Source organism: Toxotes jaculatrix, chromosome 8, assembly GCF_017976425.1.
Source record: "Toxotes jaculatrix isolate fToxJac2 chromosome 8, fToxJac2.pri, whole genome shotgun sequence".
In the NCBI taxonomy this organism is placed as follows: domain Eukaryota; kingdom Metazoa; phylum Chordata; class Actinopteri; family Toxotidae; genus Toxotes; species Toxotes jaculatrix.
Window position 1 is genome coordinate 27,832,159 of NC_054401.1, and position 17,719 is coordinate 27,849,877.

The 17,719-nt window shown below is 38.8% G+C and overlaps 1 protein-coding gene across 2 annotated transcripts in view; it reads left to right on the top strand.

The window, feature by feature from the left end:
• Window positions 1-1,517, top strand: part of tsnare1 (T-SNARE Domain Containing 1) — a 120,465-nt gene extending 118,948 nt beyond the window's left edge. For both annotated transcript variants that reach the window (XM_041044948.1, XM_041044949.1), the window contains exon 12: window positions 916-1,517. The gene's annotated coding sequence lies outside the window, so the exon portion shown is untranslated. The remainder of the gene's footprint in view (window positions 1-915) is intronic.
• The last annotated feature ends 16,202 nt before the right edge of the window (window positions 1,518-17,719 follow it).

The window sequence follows — 17,719 nt, forward strand, 5'->3', positions numbered from 1 at the left end:
TGACCACTGAGCACATCATGAAGCTCACTGACTCCAAAGTTAAGTTGATAAATTGGAAAATCATCTCTCAGATGCCAAATATTAATTTCTAACACTATCAATACAAGTCTCTGGGCTTTTTTTTTTTTTTGTACATTTCTGCTGGCTAACAATAGTTTCTTTTCAACTCTTGACAGAATTTTCTATTAACTGACAGTAATGCTATCATGTGAAACCGACTGACTCCATATGGAAATTCATCAACTTGAAAACTGACCCAAAACTTTTTCGAATTAAAATAAAATAAATCATCTTTTGAAGTTTCATTTCTTTGTGAGAAGGTTTGGATCAATAAACCAGTGCCGACATCAGTCGTTGCTGCACATCTCTCTTTGTTGATCAAAATAATGAATCCACAGACTGATCACAGATCATGTGGGTGCCCAGGCTGATTTTAAATCCCTGTTTTGATCACATTCAGCTTTTTTATGTTCATCAAATGCATGATCCATACAACAATTTTTTTTTCTCTCCTTGCAGGACTTAATTCACTTATGTTTCCAACTATTAGCTGTGATTCAGATAAAAGTGATGCGCTTTGGCCTTTCATGTACCAGGCCAGTCTGCTAGTTGGTGATTAATGAACCGCTTCTGTCTCTCGCACCATGAAATGTGGCCTGGACTTAATTAAAACTCAGCTGTTGACCACCAATCATTAATTACTTCTCACAACCTGTGACATTTTTAGAATAAAAAGAACAAATTGGTTTCTAACGATTTAATAATTTACAAATGAAAAGGAATAACAGGCCCCGAGGTAGGGATCTCCGCCCTTCCCAGGGTTTGAGGAGGCTGACATGGGGCATCTCTGATCGTGAGGCAGTGGTGTCTGCTGGGTGATTGATGCCTGTTATCTGCTCTGCTTGCGTTTTTCAGGTAGCTGCTGTCATTACAGTGTCACCTCGCTGCTCCTGCCTGGTCTGATTCCCGACCTGAGCAGCTGGTTTCCAGTAGGTGGGAGCTGCCCTGCAACAACATCTCTACTCCATCATCTGTGTCTCTGTTTACATGTGCTTCAGTCTGGGGGATGGAGGCCTTTCTCTGCAGACCGGACTGGTCAGGAGGTATCCCCGGCCCGAGCCTCTCATGTAATCATCATTGTGCTTATTTTTCTTTGTTACGTCGTGGCTGTTATCCGTGACTCGAATGTTATCATCAATGCTGAAGTCACAAGTGTGAATTTAGTCATTCCACCAGAGGCACAAGCTGGGGTGTTTCCTGTCTTGGATGCGATGTGACTGGGGTGTACATCACACACCAGCAGCTCCTAACTGTGGTGTTTAATCAGAGAACCAGATGAAGAGGGAGCCGAAGCTTCAGGGTGAGATGAGGCAGCTTGAGCTTTACTGTCCTCACTGCTGTACTGTATGCTCTGTTTCCTTTATGTATTTTTACTGAAATGAACTTCATATTTAAAGGCTTGTAGTGTAATTTAATCAGTATTATATTGTATCATTCTTGATATTGGTAAATAATGTTTGGCCAAATATATCTTCCAAAATAAAACTCTAAGTTCAACATCAGTAGGAAGTTCTGGCTATGTTTTTATTTGACATAAATCTATTGGTATTTCTATGTGCGTTTATTTATCCTATCATAAAAAAAAAAAAGTATACATTGGTGGTGGTGTTTGGTGATGCTATCAAGCAGTGGTGTGAGATAGCATCAGTTGATCAGTTATTTCAGCTAATGCACATATATTTCTGTTTCTGTTTAAGTGACCAAACCATCTACAGACTGTAGTAACAATGACAGGAGCAAAGTCAAGTGACATTGTCTGGCCAGGAGGAGCCAGGGGGTATGGACGGATGAGTTGACAAAACAATAAACTTGGAGAGACCACTGTTCATTTCCTGTTTCAAACCAATAGCCTGTGTTGTTTCTCTTTACCGTGGCCTCAGGAACGCCTTAGGGGGTTGTATCTGAGGGTAGAGGCTAAAGACTACAATCATATCATTCAAGTCTTGGACTATGATTATTCACTGTCTGGAAAACCAGACATACAGTGCAGCCAGACAGTAGTTTTTGTTCTTTTTATTTTTTTTTTGTTGTTGTTGTTTTTTTATACTTGTTTGTTCAATGGTTCTGTACTCCAGCAAATTATAATATTTGAAATAAAACAATGACAACGAGGTTACAGTGCTGACCAGTGTTTGCAGATTCAACAAAATAACAGATTTTTTTTTTTTTATTTGTATTTATTTAAAATTTTTTTTTTTTAATTTGTATTTATTTAAATTTTATTTTATTTTTTTTTTTTTTTTTAGTAAAAGTGTCTAAAAATACATGCATCATGTCTGTGTGCTCAGCTTTTACCTGTGTTTTACCTTAATCAGTCCCACTACTGCAGCTATCACCACAATCAGCAGCCAAACTACAATAACTACCTGTTTTGTTTTGGGTTTATTTTTTTAGATCATCATCATGTACCTTCCTCCCATCGCTCACTCTACACCTTCCGTAGAGTTTGAAAACCTCAGGAGTTTAGCCTAACCTGTAACAGCAGAGACTCGTCCTACTGGCACAAAAAAGTAGCACAAATCACAACAAGCAGCCAAAATCAATTTTGACCTGCCCAAATAAAGAAAAGGTTCTGACAGATTGGATGGTTTTCCACCCAGTTCCACCCTATTGCCAAGTCTGGTGCTGCTGACTCAGATTTATGATGGTTGTGTTTACATCCAGACTGGGTGAACATGAATTTTAGCCCTTTTCAATTTGAAAGAAATAATCATAATATACTTGAATGCTCAAGCACCTGTTTTTATGCATGTAAATAAATACAGTTACATCAGCAAAATATGACAGAAAGATTAAACGTAATTGTTTGTGTTTATCAACTCATCATAATTAAAATAGAGTCAAGTTAATTTTAATTATCCAACCCAAAAAGTACACATCACACATTTATCTCAAAGGACTTTACAGTCTGTACCACCACCTCAAGTCATGCCATGTAAGCAATTAATATGCTTGAAATTAAAAGACCTGTGAGAGACTGCATTTTGTTTCCTTCAAAAACTTGGGCCCTGCATGTCAAATACCATAAAGAGTCCAAGTGACAGCCTACATACATTTCTATAGTTACACTGTCTCTGCTGTGCTGTCTATGGTCCTGTGACTGAAATGTTCACTTTTCAGTCACATTTTTCAAACTCCCCTGTTTCTCTACTTCTTTGTTAGTGTGTGGGCATTTCTTCCATAATGTGATGGTACTGTTTACTTTGGCTACTGCAAACAGGGAGTGCTCACATGGCTTATTTCTGTCCCTATGGCAAGCCTCCCCCTGGTATCCTGACTGTATAGGCCCCTTTTGAGTGTTTGTAACAGTGTCAAGTTTTACCATGATCTCTCTGCTTGAATGTGGACACTGTCATTCTGAAAGCCTGGCTTTCTTAGGGTTATCTGGCTTTACTTAGCCTAACGTTTGCCGTCCTGGATAACCTGTGTCATGAGCATGTTCATGTTCAAGAGTTGTTGGTCATAAGCAGCATCATCAAAACCACACATGAAGTGATAAAATGAAATGAGATGAAACAGTGTTATACCTGCAGGGAAATTCTTCACTAATAGAAGTGTTTTCATTAATGGCTTGCTAGCTGGGACAGGGGTTTTGTTGACCTGGGGACATCATGGGTCCTGGGCCACACTGTGAACAATAGTAGTTGACTGCTGGTTCCCCGAGTGGGTCCCACACCCATGTGTTTGAGCAGGCTGAGGCTCTACAGAAACTTAAAACTGTATTGGTCCACACTTGTAGTGCAACAAAGACGCTTAGACCAACATGGCATAATCTGGGCAGATGAGTGGATATAGTCTCGGCCTTGAGATACAGCCGCAGCATGGACAACAGTTCTGGACAGAGTCTGGCAAAGAGTCAACTGAGTCCAGGCTGAGAGATACAGCAAGTTCAACATCAGCAGCAAACTTCTGCTGCTATTCAGTTCAGTTCAATTCAATTCTGCTAGTGGAATAATGTTAAAAGTCCATATACTGCAGTGGTAAGAGAAGATACCTCTCTAACTCCACAATCTAACTTTGGAGTAGACCCACTAACAGATTTCATTCAGATATTTAATTGGAAATAAAGTTTAAAATTAAAAACAGTCATCTTGGTATTTGGTACTGTAAAAAAAAAATAAAGTAACTCAAAAGATTAAAATTTCAAATTTAAAGTGCCAAATTAAATAGGCTTAATTACAGCATGGTGACAATCTGTGAAAATTATTAAGGTGAGTGGTGTGATGTGCTAGAATGAAGTTTGTGGGTGTCAGTGTTGTGAGGTGCAAAACTAAGCATAAAGATGAACTGAGGTAACATGACCATGACCAAACCCAGGATGCAGAGTACCTGTGCAGAGGAGCAGAGAGAGTGGTTAGTGTGCAGCCAAGACCTATGCAACCTGGGACACACTGGGCACCACAGGCTTTCCAGATACACCAATCAGCTACCTGCAGAGCAGCAAGATATAGATTAGTACAAAGATTCAAACCCCTGGGGTCATCACAGTTGGATACTCCTTTAAATGCACAATCTGTGATTATAATACAGTGTAATGTTTCATCCATAAAATGTCTTAAGGTGTATTCCACTATCTAGAGGCATATAAAGAAATGTAAGCACACACACACACACACACAGTGGGTCCAAAAGAAAAGCCTGAGACCACTTTCCATTCAGACCAGTTAGCAGAAGCTGGTGCAATAGTGGAGACAGGAAGGTGGAATAAGAGTATAACCAGAATTAAAACCTCTCATGGGTGCAAGAGCTCATACCAACCTTTTATGGCCTCATAAACTACATTACACACTGTACAGAATATATGAGCACAATGACACAAAACTTCAGGGCTGCAAAGTCAAGTGATAAGAACTACTGAAAAAGAGAACAGACAACACACCTCTCCAATCTAAGGAATATGTTGTTGATGTATGCTGGGGGCTTTGCTGTTGGTGCTTAACTGGAGATAATTACATGGGGGGCAGATCTGCAGGTTCTTCCCAAAACTGTCCTGAGCCATGCTGAAACCAGGGGGGAGGCCCAGCAACATGGGAGCTGTGAGGGTTGTAAGAAAGTGGATCTCTGAAAAGAAATCAGAACACAAAAGTGACTTTAATATATTTCAGTGAATACTGAAAATATATTGTTAATACAAATTTAAATTCAAGTTCATGTCCAAATTTCGTCAAATTTCGAGTTCTCCCACTCTTTACAGTGTGCTGCTGATGGTAATAACCTGATGGTAGCATTAAAAGTTGTAAAGTATCTTGAGTTGTATAGTTTTGGGAGTAGAGTTTCGTGTTTTGTGTTGATCTGATCTGATCTGATCTAAACTTTGTATGTACAAACTTGGCCAATAAATCTGATTCTGATTCTGATCTGATTCTATGGCCTTTTAAGTTATAACAGGAAAGAAAATGTTGTCTTCATGCTCTATTTTCCAAATGTGTGATGCCAGGAGATGGTGTCAGGTCTACCAGTGTGCTTGTGGTAGAAATTAGAGAATAATGGAATCATTTAGTTATAAACTAATATGCACTTGTTAAATCTAATGTGGTTATTTATTTCTGTTTAACCACATCTATATCCTCTGGACCTCTTTCCAAGTGCCTGGGAAAAGTTTTTAGAATGGCCTGGCTTTCAGTCATGAGTAATAAATGAGGCAGTGCAGTTATCAAATGTGGTCTTAGAGTTTGCTTTGCTCTATAGTAACACATACAGCTGTGGTGCAGATGTGCATGTCTCCAGGTGTGTGTGTGTGAGATGACCAGCCTGTAGCTGCGGCAGTGTAGCGTCCAACTCCAGCTGTTTCAGCAGGCTGTCAACTGTGCGAGACATCTGTCCCATAAACTCTGACACCTCCTAAAACAGAGCAGTAAAATGTAGTCACATGAAACCATATTAATTCATTGTTACACACGTTGTTAAGACGCAGATATCCTGTCTGCTATACAACTGTTTGATGCAGTCAGTTGGTGAGTATTACTCAAGGCCTGCCCACATCTGGTTGACTTCCTACACATGAATGAAATCAGCACATTTTATTTAAAATCAAAACTATTTTAAAATGATCATGGTCATATCACCACATTGTATAGGTTCTGTATTTTAAAGGAGATATATTTGACCTTATGTGGCAGTAACCAAACTCTTGAATAAAACTGGACCTATGATAAGGCAGAATGTGCACTTATAGTATAATATTTTGCTAAAAAGGTTGACAGATTGTCTTTATTTTTATTTTTAGTATTCCCTAAGTTTGCCAACATCTGTTTCAGTTGCATCTCATAACAGAGGTTGACTGTTTTCCTTAAAAACTTGTGAATAACACCTGAGGGGACAGCATCAAAGATAACTGAGATGACTGCTTTGGAGAAACAATTACGCTGAATAAATTCTGCATAATTGTAAAGCTGACCATGTTGGTTATAAGGTTTCTGACCAATAAAATATTATAACTAAATCACTGCTGAATGAGGAGAAAATTTAGTGGGAAACATCATTAAACTTTTAACATATTTAGCATCGTGAATCAGAATATCACCTGTTCATTGAAAGTGGCGTGCGGTGCTTATCTAATGTATGTGCTGTGGTAACAATGGTAGTGTCACAAATGAGCTGTTGCAAATTTAGTACCATCTCCTGAGCACAGCCAAATTTTATCATCAGGAACTCGCCCCTAGAGCGGAGCAAGAGACAGTGGAAACAAAAGCAGAACCCACAACAATGGCAGATTATTACATTCCTATAGTGGAACATTATCACACGTCTACATAAATGAACACACATACATTTACACTCACCAAAGCTGGGAACATGGGACCCATATGTTACAGGTTTTCAGTGGTATGGAGCAGAAGTTAATCACACACATTTCTGCTGGCAGTCTTATAATGAAGATGGTAATAAACTAAAATAGATCTGTAAAAGGGGTGATTACATTGCTGTGTGTTGTCTCCTAAGGCTGCACAGAGACCAGTATGATGCCATGCTGTGCAGCTGTGGGGTCAACTTTTACAATCCATCATCTTTTACTTTCCACCAGTGAAGCTGAAAATGTTTTTTTTTTTTTTTTCTGAGATTTGTCCATCACCGCTCATCTCTTCTTCTTTTTTTTTTTTTGACGTTTTGGAATGAAAGCAGTAACACACATCATTCAGTAGTATTTTCCTCAAAACACACTGACTCACTGGTGCCAGGGCTTTTCATTTTTAATGGAGTTTTTAATAGACAAAGAAGAAACAAAGACATGGAAAAAAAAGTGGAAAGATTGTAGTTGTCTTTTTTGTCTCAGGCATAATGTAATAACATAAAAATGCCAAACTCATTCCTTTTTGTGTGTGCTATTATTGAGAAAGGCCAGGGAAAAGTTTCTTTATAAGGCTACTCCCCTCCTTTTTTTTCCAATTCATTGAATATGTAGCAATAATAATAGGAAAATAGCAGTTCAAAAAGCGTTTCATCCATTTGAAAAAGCAATCAAAGTCAGGTTTTTCCCCTAGCTTGCGGCTGTGTATCTAGATTTAATTCTGTGCAGGTTGTTGGACAAACTTAACATGGTCTTGATTGCTCGCAGCGGTTTACTGTCTGATAGCCTGCTGTCTCTGTAAATACAGCATGAACAAGGGGATAAATCTCCCAGGAAATGTGGGCTGAGGGGAATTTCAATGGCAGGTGGAGCAGTTATCACCTCTGGTCAATGTCTGGAATGTTAACGAAGGTTTATTTCAGGAGAAAGACCCGGAGGAAAAATGTGTTGTTACGACTGGGACCGGGGCTCGTCTGCAGCATCAGACCTGGACTACGCTGGTGTTGTCATAAAAAAGACTTAATAAAGAGAAGCGTTCAACTACAGAGAGAGGAGCCTCTAATTATAATCCACATATGTATATTCTCTTAATTGTTCTTGTGTTATCACATGTTCTCTATCTTTGTGTTTGACAAATCCATCTTGATTTAAAGTCAACTTACAAGCTTTCTCCAGAGCTAGCCAAGGCTTTTCATGGTCATCAGTGGATGGAGTTTGGTCATTTGTCATAGAGGTGGATCAGGTGTCATCACTGTCAATTGATGACATGATGACTTAAGACCAAGGGCTGGTTTCACACTGATACTTTGACTTTGGTTTAGGTCAAATTGTCAGACTTGGACACAGATGTGCAAAGTCATCTGTTGCACAAAGTCTGGTCACCATAGTTTTCTTGGTCAAACAAAGACATGATGCTATTATCAATAATATATATTTCAAAGAGGTTACTGTACTCTCTAAAACCTCTTCCCTCTCTTATCTCTCACTTCACAATATTGGTAATAAAAAAATGTGATCCATGTTTTCTAATTCCTTGTCACTTGGCAGGTGTCACAGAGCGTTACCATGGAAACATGACTATTAATTCAGAACTGAACTGAATTGGACCAACTGGAGTCTCCCAGTGGGACTTCTTTTTTATAACCAGTCTTTATGTCACAAGCACCTACCACAAATCATTCAACATCATACAGACTGTGAAATGAATATGTTTTCCAAGTTCTCTGTAGGTCATTGTGTTGTCCTTGGTATGTGTCAAATACAGGTTGAATCATTTTAGTTTTTTTTTTCATTAAAATCATCTTTTCCTGACAAAGACATTCTCTATATATACAACTGTTATATATATATATGCTCCTCTATGTTACAGATTTTAGGCTTCACTGACTTTAAAAGTTATGTGGTAAGTAATAAAACACTTTACACTGCTGAAGTTCTGAAGGCATAGTTTTAAAGATGTCCAATGTAATGTGCCCTTACATTTATTTTCAGATTTTAATAATTTTTTAGTTCATTCTTATTATTTTGACATATTACTATTTCCAATAATAATTCAAAATAATTGTTTGAAACGGTAAGAAAGGGAGGAAATCCTTCTGAGTTTTATTAAGTCAACATTTGTGAGTTGTAGCCAGTTATATTTTTTTTAAAGATCCTTAGAATTTTAGAGTTTACTGAACATGAAATGATGGTGTTTTTATACTTAAGATAATTAAGTTCACTCTACTTATTATTAATTAAAGACATGAATGATTATTTTTGAGTTGCATTTACTATAAATATTTGAGTTGACTCAATGAGTTATTTTAATTTAGGTGTAATCACTGACTACATATAACACAAACTCTAAATGTTTAAGCTTTGCTCACAATAACTTCTGAGTTCATTGACTCAAAACAATTGTGATTGCCACAAGTTTTTTTGAGTACTGCTAACTTATTCGGGTTTACAGTGCAGAAGACAATCCACAAATGTGTATCATGATCCAGGAATATCTCACCATCAACAGACTTCATTACTTAACTTGTGTAAAATTTTGTACTCATACAACAGGTTTTGCACGTGCGTGCAAAACCTGTAGACTTGCTCCTGCGATCCCCAATCTAACCAGCAGTAGCCCTCAGTTTTCCACTTTCACCCATTAACCATTCCAATATAAATATCTGTATATTTCCTGTCATCCTAGCTAAAGTGTTTCAGCCTGTGTTCTACCTCTCCTGTGTGTTTTGCACCCTGGTCTGCCTCTTTGAACACTGCCTCTTTGTTTTGTTTTCTTTGCCCCTTTTGGGCTTATTTGACTGCTTACCTATTGTCTTCTTCAATGATCAAATAATGTTTGGAAGTTTCAGCTCCAAAGCTTGTTTGTGCCATTACAGCTCCAGTTCAAACAAGTCTTTCAAGAGGGCTGAGCAGCATGTACTGCAGTAACCACCAAAGGTGCACCTTTTAATTTATAGTAAGAATGGATAAGCTCATCCTCTGAGAGAGGTGTTTTTCTTTCATACTCAGGACTCCAAGCAAAGTAGAACTTCTGAGCAGTGGATGACTGGCTGTGGTAATTTGCTTTCCCCGTTTCCAAACTCATGAATCTTAATCATGCAAAGCCTGCATCCAGGACCAAGCAAGTCATGCTGTACCTAATGGATCAGATCCTGATAATAAAAACAGTCATTATGCCTAATTTGTGATGCTCAGAAAAAAAAAAAATATCCTGGTCTGTCTCCTGGTATCTCCTCCATGCTCTGGACACCATGCTGACAGCTGGACACAGCAAATCTTCTTGCCACAGCTCGCATTGATGTGCCATCCTGGATTAACTGCACTACCTGAGCAACTTCTGTGGGTTGTAGACACCGCCTCATGCTACCTCTAGGGATGAGAGCACTGATAAAATGCAAAAGTACCCAAAACATCAGCCAGAAAGGACGAGAACAGAGAAATGGTCTGTGGTTACCACTTGCAGAAGCACTCCTTCATAGGGGTTGTCTTGCTAATTGCCTTTCATTTCCACCTGTTGTCTGTTTCATTTGCACAACAGCAGGTGAAACTGATTCACAATCGGTGTTGATTTCTAACTGGACAGGTTGATTTCACAGAAAAGTAATTGAATTGAGTTACATTGTGTTGTTTAAGTTTAATTTTTTGAGCTGTATATATATATCTATTGAAAATGATGAGTTTTAAAGTAGCTTTGTTTTAAATGCTGGAAAAATCTTAAACAGAAATTAGAAAGGAAACGTTTTATATTTTTTAATCACACACTGCCTTCAAAAGATAACATTCATCTTAACAGGAAAATGTTATTTAGTTAGTCAACTGTACCATTTCTTTCATTTTTGATTGAAGCTAAAAACCTTTCTCTGTCATAAACTGATAAACGTTAACAAGTGCTTACAAAACCTAATTTTCATATGTTTTGCTGATGGAGTCATTATTTTTAATTAGTTGAATATTCCTTCCAAACCAAACTTCTCTCTTTGTATGTACCATTTTTCTTTGCTCTTTTTAAAAGAGGACTGAAGAAAGTGCAAGTCGGTGTGTCTGGGCCGAGGATGGCAGGCTAGAATCACAGTGGCAAAAATGATGCTAATTTCTTACTTCCCCTTCCATATTTAAACCAGTGTTCAAACAGTGGTTTAAATAGCTGCAGTAGTACATCATTAGCTCCTCTCCAGGCTCAATGTGCAGAACAGTAGGAGAGGGAAATAAATCAACATTTTATAGCTCCTAGGGGCACCATGGATCAGACTGAGCTCTGCAGTGAGAAATTAAAGGCATCCTAATGGGCCGCACAGCTGAAACATATTACAGTATCTGAGAACACAATGGCTTCCTCTTATATCATTGTATGGACAAAAAGAAGCTTGAGTTCCGCTGTCAAAACAACAAGTTGATGCTTCACTGCCTCCCACAGACAAACAGTTAAGTTACCACCATCTGCAAAACAGAGTCATTGTGGTGAATTAACCCATAATACCACAATATATAGTTGTAGCTGTTAATGTGTAGAATACATGCCTCTTTAGGCTGATATAAATCTCTGTAAGTTAATGCTGTACATCAGAAGCACTCTGGGCCAGATAATAACAACATTCATCATCTTTCCAAGTTCCACTGCAGTCAAACCACTGGTGTCTGCAACACCACAGCTGAGTTAACAGGACTAAAAGTCTGCCGACACCACCCACAGGAGGATGCAATGTTAATTACACCTCATAAAATTACAGGGATGGACAAAATGTCCGGTTTCTTAACAGTTTGCTATTATTGGAACCTTCCCAGAAAGCTAAACAAATCTGGCCCAGTATACGCCCACTACCACCGCCCAAGTCAAGCCCATGTACAGCATGATTGTCTGATGCTATTTCCAGTCAACATCAGATGATAACAGCCAGAATCAGCCCAGATGTGATTGTATATGGAGCAGACTCAGGTAGAGGACCAGCAGTGGCGTTTTTTGGCATGGGTGAACCGGGCAGCCGCCTGGGGCGGCATCACATGGGGGGTGGCGCTGCTAAGTGGTTTTCTATTATCTATCATATTACTGTGGGGAATTAGCAAATTGGCGCCCCCTGCAGCTACAGGCGCCCCTGCTTGCTGAGAAGGTGCTGTGCTCAGAAGCTGTGTGAGGGGGGCGCGGGGGACAGTTCACCTCTGGGTCTCTCCCAAATGGAACGAATGAGAGGGGGTGGGGTCCACTGTATAGAGGAGCTTTTCAAAGCTAAAGTTGATCAAGTTGTACCTGAGGTCAACCATGTCTCAGGAATAGTTCACTGGCCTTGCTATCATCAGTATCAATCACTCAATAGGGGAGCAGATTTCGTATGATGATATTATTGATGATTTTGCATCAAGGAAGGCCAGAAAGGTCAGGTTTTAGTTTTTGTTTGCTGTTCTTAGTGCAATAGTGTTTTATTATTAGATTTCCTTTAGTGTGTTTTCATTTGTGTGATCAGAATCAGAAAGGAATTTTTTGCTGGTAGTTGTTGTCTCTCTAGTGACAAGGTAGCAAGGTAAAAAACAAGGTAACAAATCTATATACAATATGTACAAATATACAATAAAGTGCAGATGAAACATGAAATGGTACCGGTCCAGTAGTGAGTAGTGCAATAAAAGGGTTAAAAGATAAAATAAAATAAAAATAAAAATAAAATAAGACAAAATAAAATAAAATAAAATAAAATATGCAAGTTAGCTGTTAACTGTTACCATTCAGGAGAGTGACTGCTGTGGGGAAGAAGCTGTTCCGGTGTCTGCTAGTTCTGGTCTGGAGGGCTCTGAGGCGCCTCCCTGATGGGAGCAGTTCAAATAGTCTGTGTGTGGGATGAGAGGAGTCCTTTATGATGTTCCCTGCCCTCTTTCGGGTCCTGGAGGAGTACAAGTCCTGGAAAGAAGGCAGGGGGACACCCTGAAGGATTTTATTTGTATATTATTCTTTTTTTTTTTATTATTATTATTCTAAAATAATAAAATTATATTGTTTTTATTTTATATCATTGTTATTCTCTGCTGTTGTTCTGTGTGATTGTGTATATTTTTGCCACTTTTATGTATATACAGTATATTTATTTAATTTCTAATAACTTTAATTTCTAATTTGTTTTGGCAATGTTTCAGTTGGAGATTGTTATAATATAAATATTGTTATAATAAAACATGGCTGTTCGTGGGTTAGGGTTAGGGTTAGGGTTAGGGGTTAGGGGTTAGGGTTGGGTTGGGGGGGGGGGGGTGCTCGACTGGGTCTCGGGACAGAAATTTTTCTGTCTGCCTTACCACTTATGGGCTTTAATAAATATAAAAAAAAATCTTGTATCATTGGATGTTTAATCCTGTGTCGCTAAGGGAAATAAATGGAAAGGGTTCATCCTCGGAGGAGTAGGAGTTTTCCTCGCATGGGATTGCTGTAATAGCAATGACATGAGTTAGTAGACTTTTAAATGATTTTTGTGTCTGATTTCTAAAACAATTATAAACTTGCTAAAGGGTTTTGAATATACATCTGATAGCTACATACAACATGGTGACATAGCACCATGTAATGATACCATACAGACCAGCACTAAAACATGCACCAGAAAGGGAAACAGTAGACATCGAAATGAAGTCTAGTCCTATTATTATGGCTGAATATTATCAGAAAGAATCTCATTTGTTTCTAACAGAACTCTTTACATTATAAGTTACTTGGGTACATATATAGTGGGAAACAACCTGGTTCAACACTGACCACATATTCTGTTCTCTTCTGATTGCCATGATTTTTGTGGAGGGTGTGGAGTGGGCTGGATTTAAGGTGCTTAAAAAACTTGAGCGCTCTCTTTTAAATAGTAATTAACAGTGTGTATCTGACTAATTCTGCTCCGCAGCCATTTGTTGGCCCTTTCCTTTGTATGTGTATAATGTATCTGCAGAACTCTGCATGTAGAGATTCTGTTGGTTGTTTATCCCAGCGGGTATAGCTGTGAGGACTGAGTAGACCCCATACTTCACTACCATATAGCACAACGAGTAGGAAAATTAGGAAGTGGGAAAAAATAGATTTTAATTGGAATTTGGAAGCTATTAAATTTTCTCTTGCTTCGATTGATTTGATGGAATCAGATTTTTAGCTGACGGTTAATGAAGTGTAGTTTTCTTTGATGTAGCATACTACAGAATAATTTACCTGGACAGATGCTGACACAGATGTCACAGTAGTTACTCAGGTCAGATTTGTCCCCACTCTTATAAATGGTGGAGATGAGCCCTTTGCACCAGATGTCAGGAAAATATCCTGACTGTAATCCGACATTGAACAGCTCTAACACTGCACCCTCAATCTCTGGGCTGCTGCATTTGAGCATTTCATTTTTAATGCTGTCTGGACTACTTGGTTTTGGTTTTATTGCATCATCAGGGATGTGTCAGTCCTAAACAGGTTTTTTTTTTTCCTAATTCATCCAGAAATAAATACTACTGCCTTTAAACACCCGACTTTTCCTCTTTTAGTTCTTTATTGAAATTTCTTTAATTTCTGACCAAATACCTGCAAAACTATTTATGTTCCCATCAGCTTCAGCTCTACTTTGTGCTTAATGCTAATAACCAGATATATGCACCAGCACAGTGAACAAGTTAAACATTTTAGCTGCTACATATCAACATAATAGCATTATCATTGTGAGCATGTTATCATGTTCAGGTACAGTGTGACAGAGCTGCTAGCTTGGCTGTAGACTCGCAGTCTTTTAGAAAGCTGATTAAAAATTTTATATTTTTTATATTTTTTCTCTCTTACTGTCGCCCAGTTCACACCACTTCTACAGACGGAGAAATCCAAAGCTTGACAGACCTGCTGTGCTGCATTACAGTTGCTAAACTGTGAAGGGACAAATTGTTTGGGGTACATATTTAGTGAACAGTCAGCTGGTGTTCTTTGAGGAAAATATATGAAGGTTTATTTTTTTTAAAAAAGAAAGAAAAAAAACCTTGATACCTTTCAAGTTTCAGTTTGATTTTCCCTCTAACATATCTTCAAACAGTGTCATCTCACTGCCTCCAAATGAGATAACAGGAGGAAATATGTTGTTAGGTCACCTTCTACTGTTTGACTATATAAGAATGTTGAAAATGTCAGCAGTAAATGCCTTCAGCTTGGGTGACTATAATGTTTAATCCATGATGTGTTTCACTAAATAATTAATTTTTCCATTGATCTCTGTCAGTGATGAATATGACACAGTACTGATTCCAACCTATTGCCATCTGCCGCTGCAAAAACCTGCCACTGGCTGGCAGGTCATTTCCTCCAAATGGTGCAAACCAATTAGCAACATACAGGTGGGTAACAAAGGAAACACCAACATAAAATGTCACGGTAAGGTGCTGGGCTTCAGTGTGCCTTGGCATTGATTCTAGTCTGTGGAGGGATGAACACCATTCTTCCAAAAGGTAGTCCCTCCTTTAGTGTTTTAATGATGGTGGTGGAGAGAGCTGTCTAACACACTGGTACAAAATCTCCCAGAGGTTGACATCTGGTGACAATGAAGGCTGTAGCATAAGATTCACATCATTTTCATACTCATCAAATCATTCAGGTGATGGGGGCACTGTCATCCTGCTTCTCCACTCATTTTTCTCAAGTTCTTTTCCTTTAATTTGCAGGCTGTCTGTATATTTGCTCATGTTTGAAGGGAAGAGTGAAAGCCTCTACATACCAGAGATGTTCTACAGTATTCCAGTCCCATCAGAGCACCATGGAGCAAGGCACCTTCATTTACAATTACTGAAAAGGGCACACAGAGCTGCATTCAATATTTGGGGGGGAAAAAAAAAAGGACTATAATTTGGCAGAACAGAAAGGCTGCTCTTTTCTAAGGAAACAACCCTTTAGTGTAAAGGAAATGATCCACTGCACAGTGTGTGTCCAGCTGAGTTTGGAATAAGCATGAAAAGTTAAAAAAAAAAAAAAGGGCAGAAACAAGAAAAGAGTGCTACCTTCAGGAACTCAAACTTCATCAACACAATAACACAGCAACAGAACTGACTGCGGAGGCAAAATGAAACTGAAAGATAGCAAGAATTACAGCTGTAGGAGACCTGTCTACATGTACAAACATATGATGGATTGCCACTTAATTCAGCTGTATCATTGCACATCGATCTGCTTTACAAATCAGAGCCATATCTTTCTCCAGAAACTGCTGGCAAGACAAAGCTGTGCAGATAGTTGGCGACAGCACATTAAAGGTCTCTGTGGTTCAGCGGTCAGCATTAATGGGCTGTCCAGGTCTTTTCTTCAATCAGGTTCCTCCGCACAGGGCTACATCATTACGATAGAGCTCCCAGCTAGCGAGCGCCGCGGTCAGACTTTTAAAGGAAATGGAATTGGTTCCAAACAAAGATATTACTGTTACTCACAACATCAAAGATGGAGCGTTCCAGTTTCATGTCACACTTACAGGGATCTGGTTTTTCTAAGGGGAAAAATTGTCCTGTGTCTGTATCCTTCATTTAGAATTCTTTTCATCTACCTTGTAGTTTCACTGGCTTTCTGCCATTGACCCTCCATGACAGCTAACAGGGCTCTCTGCTGCTACCGTGTCTTACAATGTGTGTGTGTGTGTCTGTCTGTGAAATAGAGAAAAAATCTATCTATAAGCGATGTAAAAGAATACAGATGTTAGTCAGACGTAGAGACTGCCACAAACATCACCACACCACACTCTCTCATAATCATCAAATTCAGATTTTCTCTTCTGCATCAAAATAAATCCAAGCGACTGTTGCCTGTACAGAGCAAAGACCAGCTGCCAGCAGCCAGAGCAGCATGACTCTCCGCTCCACAGATTTATCAGAATGTGAACAAATAGGCTACAGGCTGGAAAAAACAGCAGTATATAGATGTAAGCATTTCATTTAGTGAGGTTCATCCTCAATAAATTCCATCAGTTTTTTCTTTTTTTTTATATTAGTTGCAGGATAAACTTTGGCTGATGCTGCAGCTTGGTGCCATTTTGGTGAGTGAACAGAAACCAATGAGCTGAAGCTAAGGACCATCTCCAATCTGATTAAAACCTCCTGTTCTACTTTCACTATTCATGTCCACCCAGAGCATTAATAGTTACACAGCTGTTGTTGAAAATCTTGCCAAACTGCCATGTTTTCCTATACTGTGAATTCTCATATAAAAGCTGATATGAAAGCAGCTGTTGAAAAGAGGACAGTTATGCTGGGCAGACACTGTTTTGTACAGTGTGTCAACCTACAGAGATCTTTTTATTAATTTAATTGCTGCACAGCTGTTCACATTGAATATAACCCCAGAACTACCTGTCGGCATTGTCCAGAGACAATTCAAATAAAGTACATTCAAACAACATGGCTGTGTCCTCAACAGTGTTGAGTTTTGCAATTCTACTATAAACAGAAAGTAACAAGAAACAAATAATAATATGTAATAATATCTCAGCAGTCTCAGGGCTACAGTTATACCCACACTATATAAAATGCTACTCCAGTATATTAAAACATTTTGGTCTGAGTCCACCATCACTCTGCTGATGAGCTCAAGCCAACACTGTTTGCAGAGGCTGCAGCTTCCTCCCCCACACCAGCCTCCTCCTTATATGCTACTTGTTTTCTTGTTACATTGTTGATCCAACTAAGATCTATTGTTCATCTCTGTTTGTTAAGCAGGGATTAGTTGTCAGAGAGAAAATCATCCTAGCTGCTTGGATTTTTTTCACAGCTCCCTCAAAAAGCTTTTTTTTTCCACAGACTCTAACTGAGTAACCATTTGCAATACATTCAGCTGCCTCTCACTTCCCCCAGGCCCCTGCATGGACCTTTCCCCACACACACTTTGGCTGGTGAGAGAAAGAAAGGCGC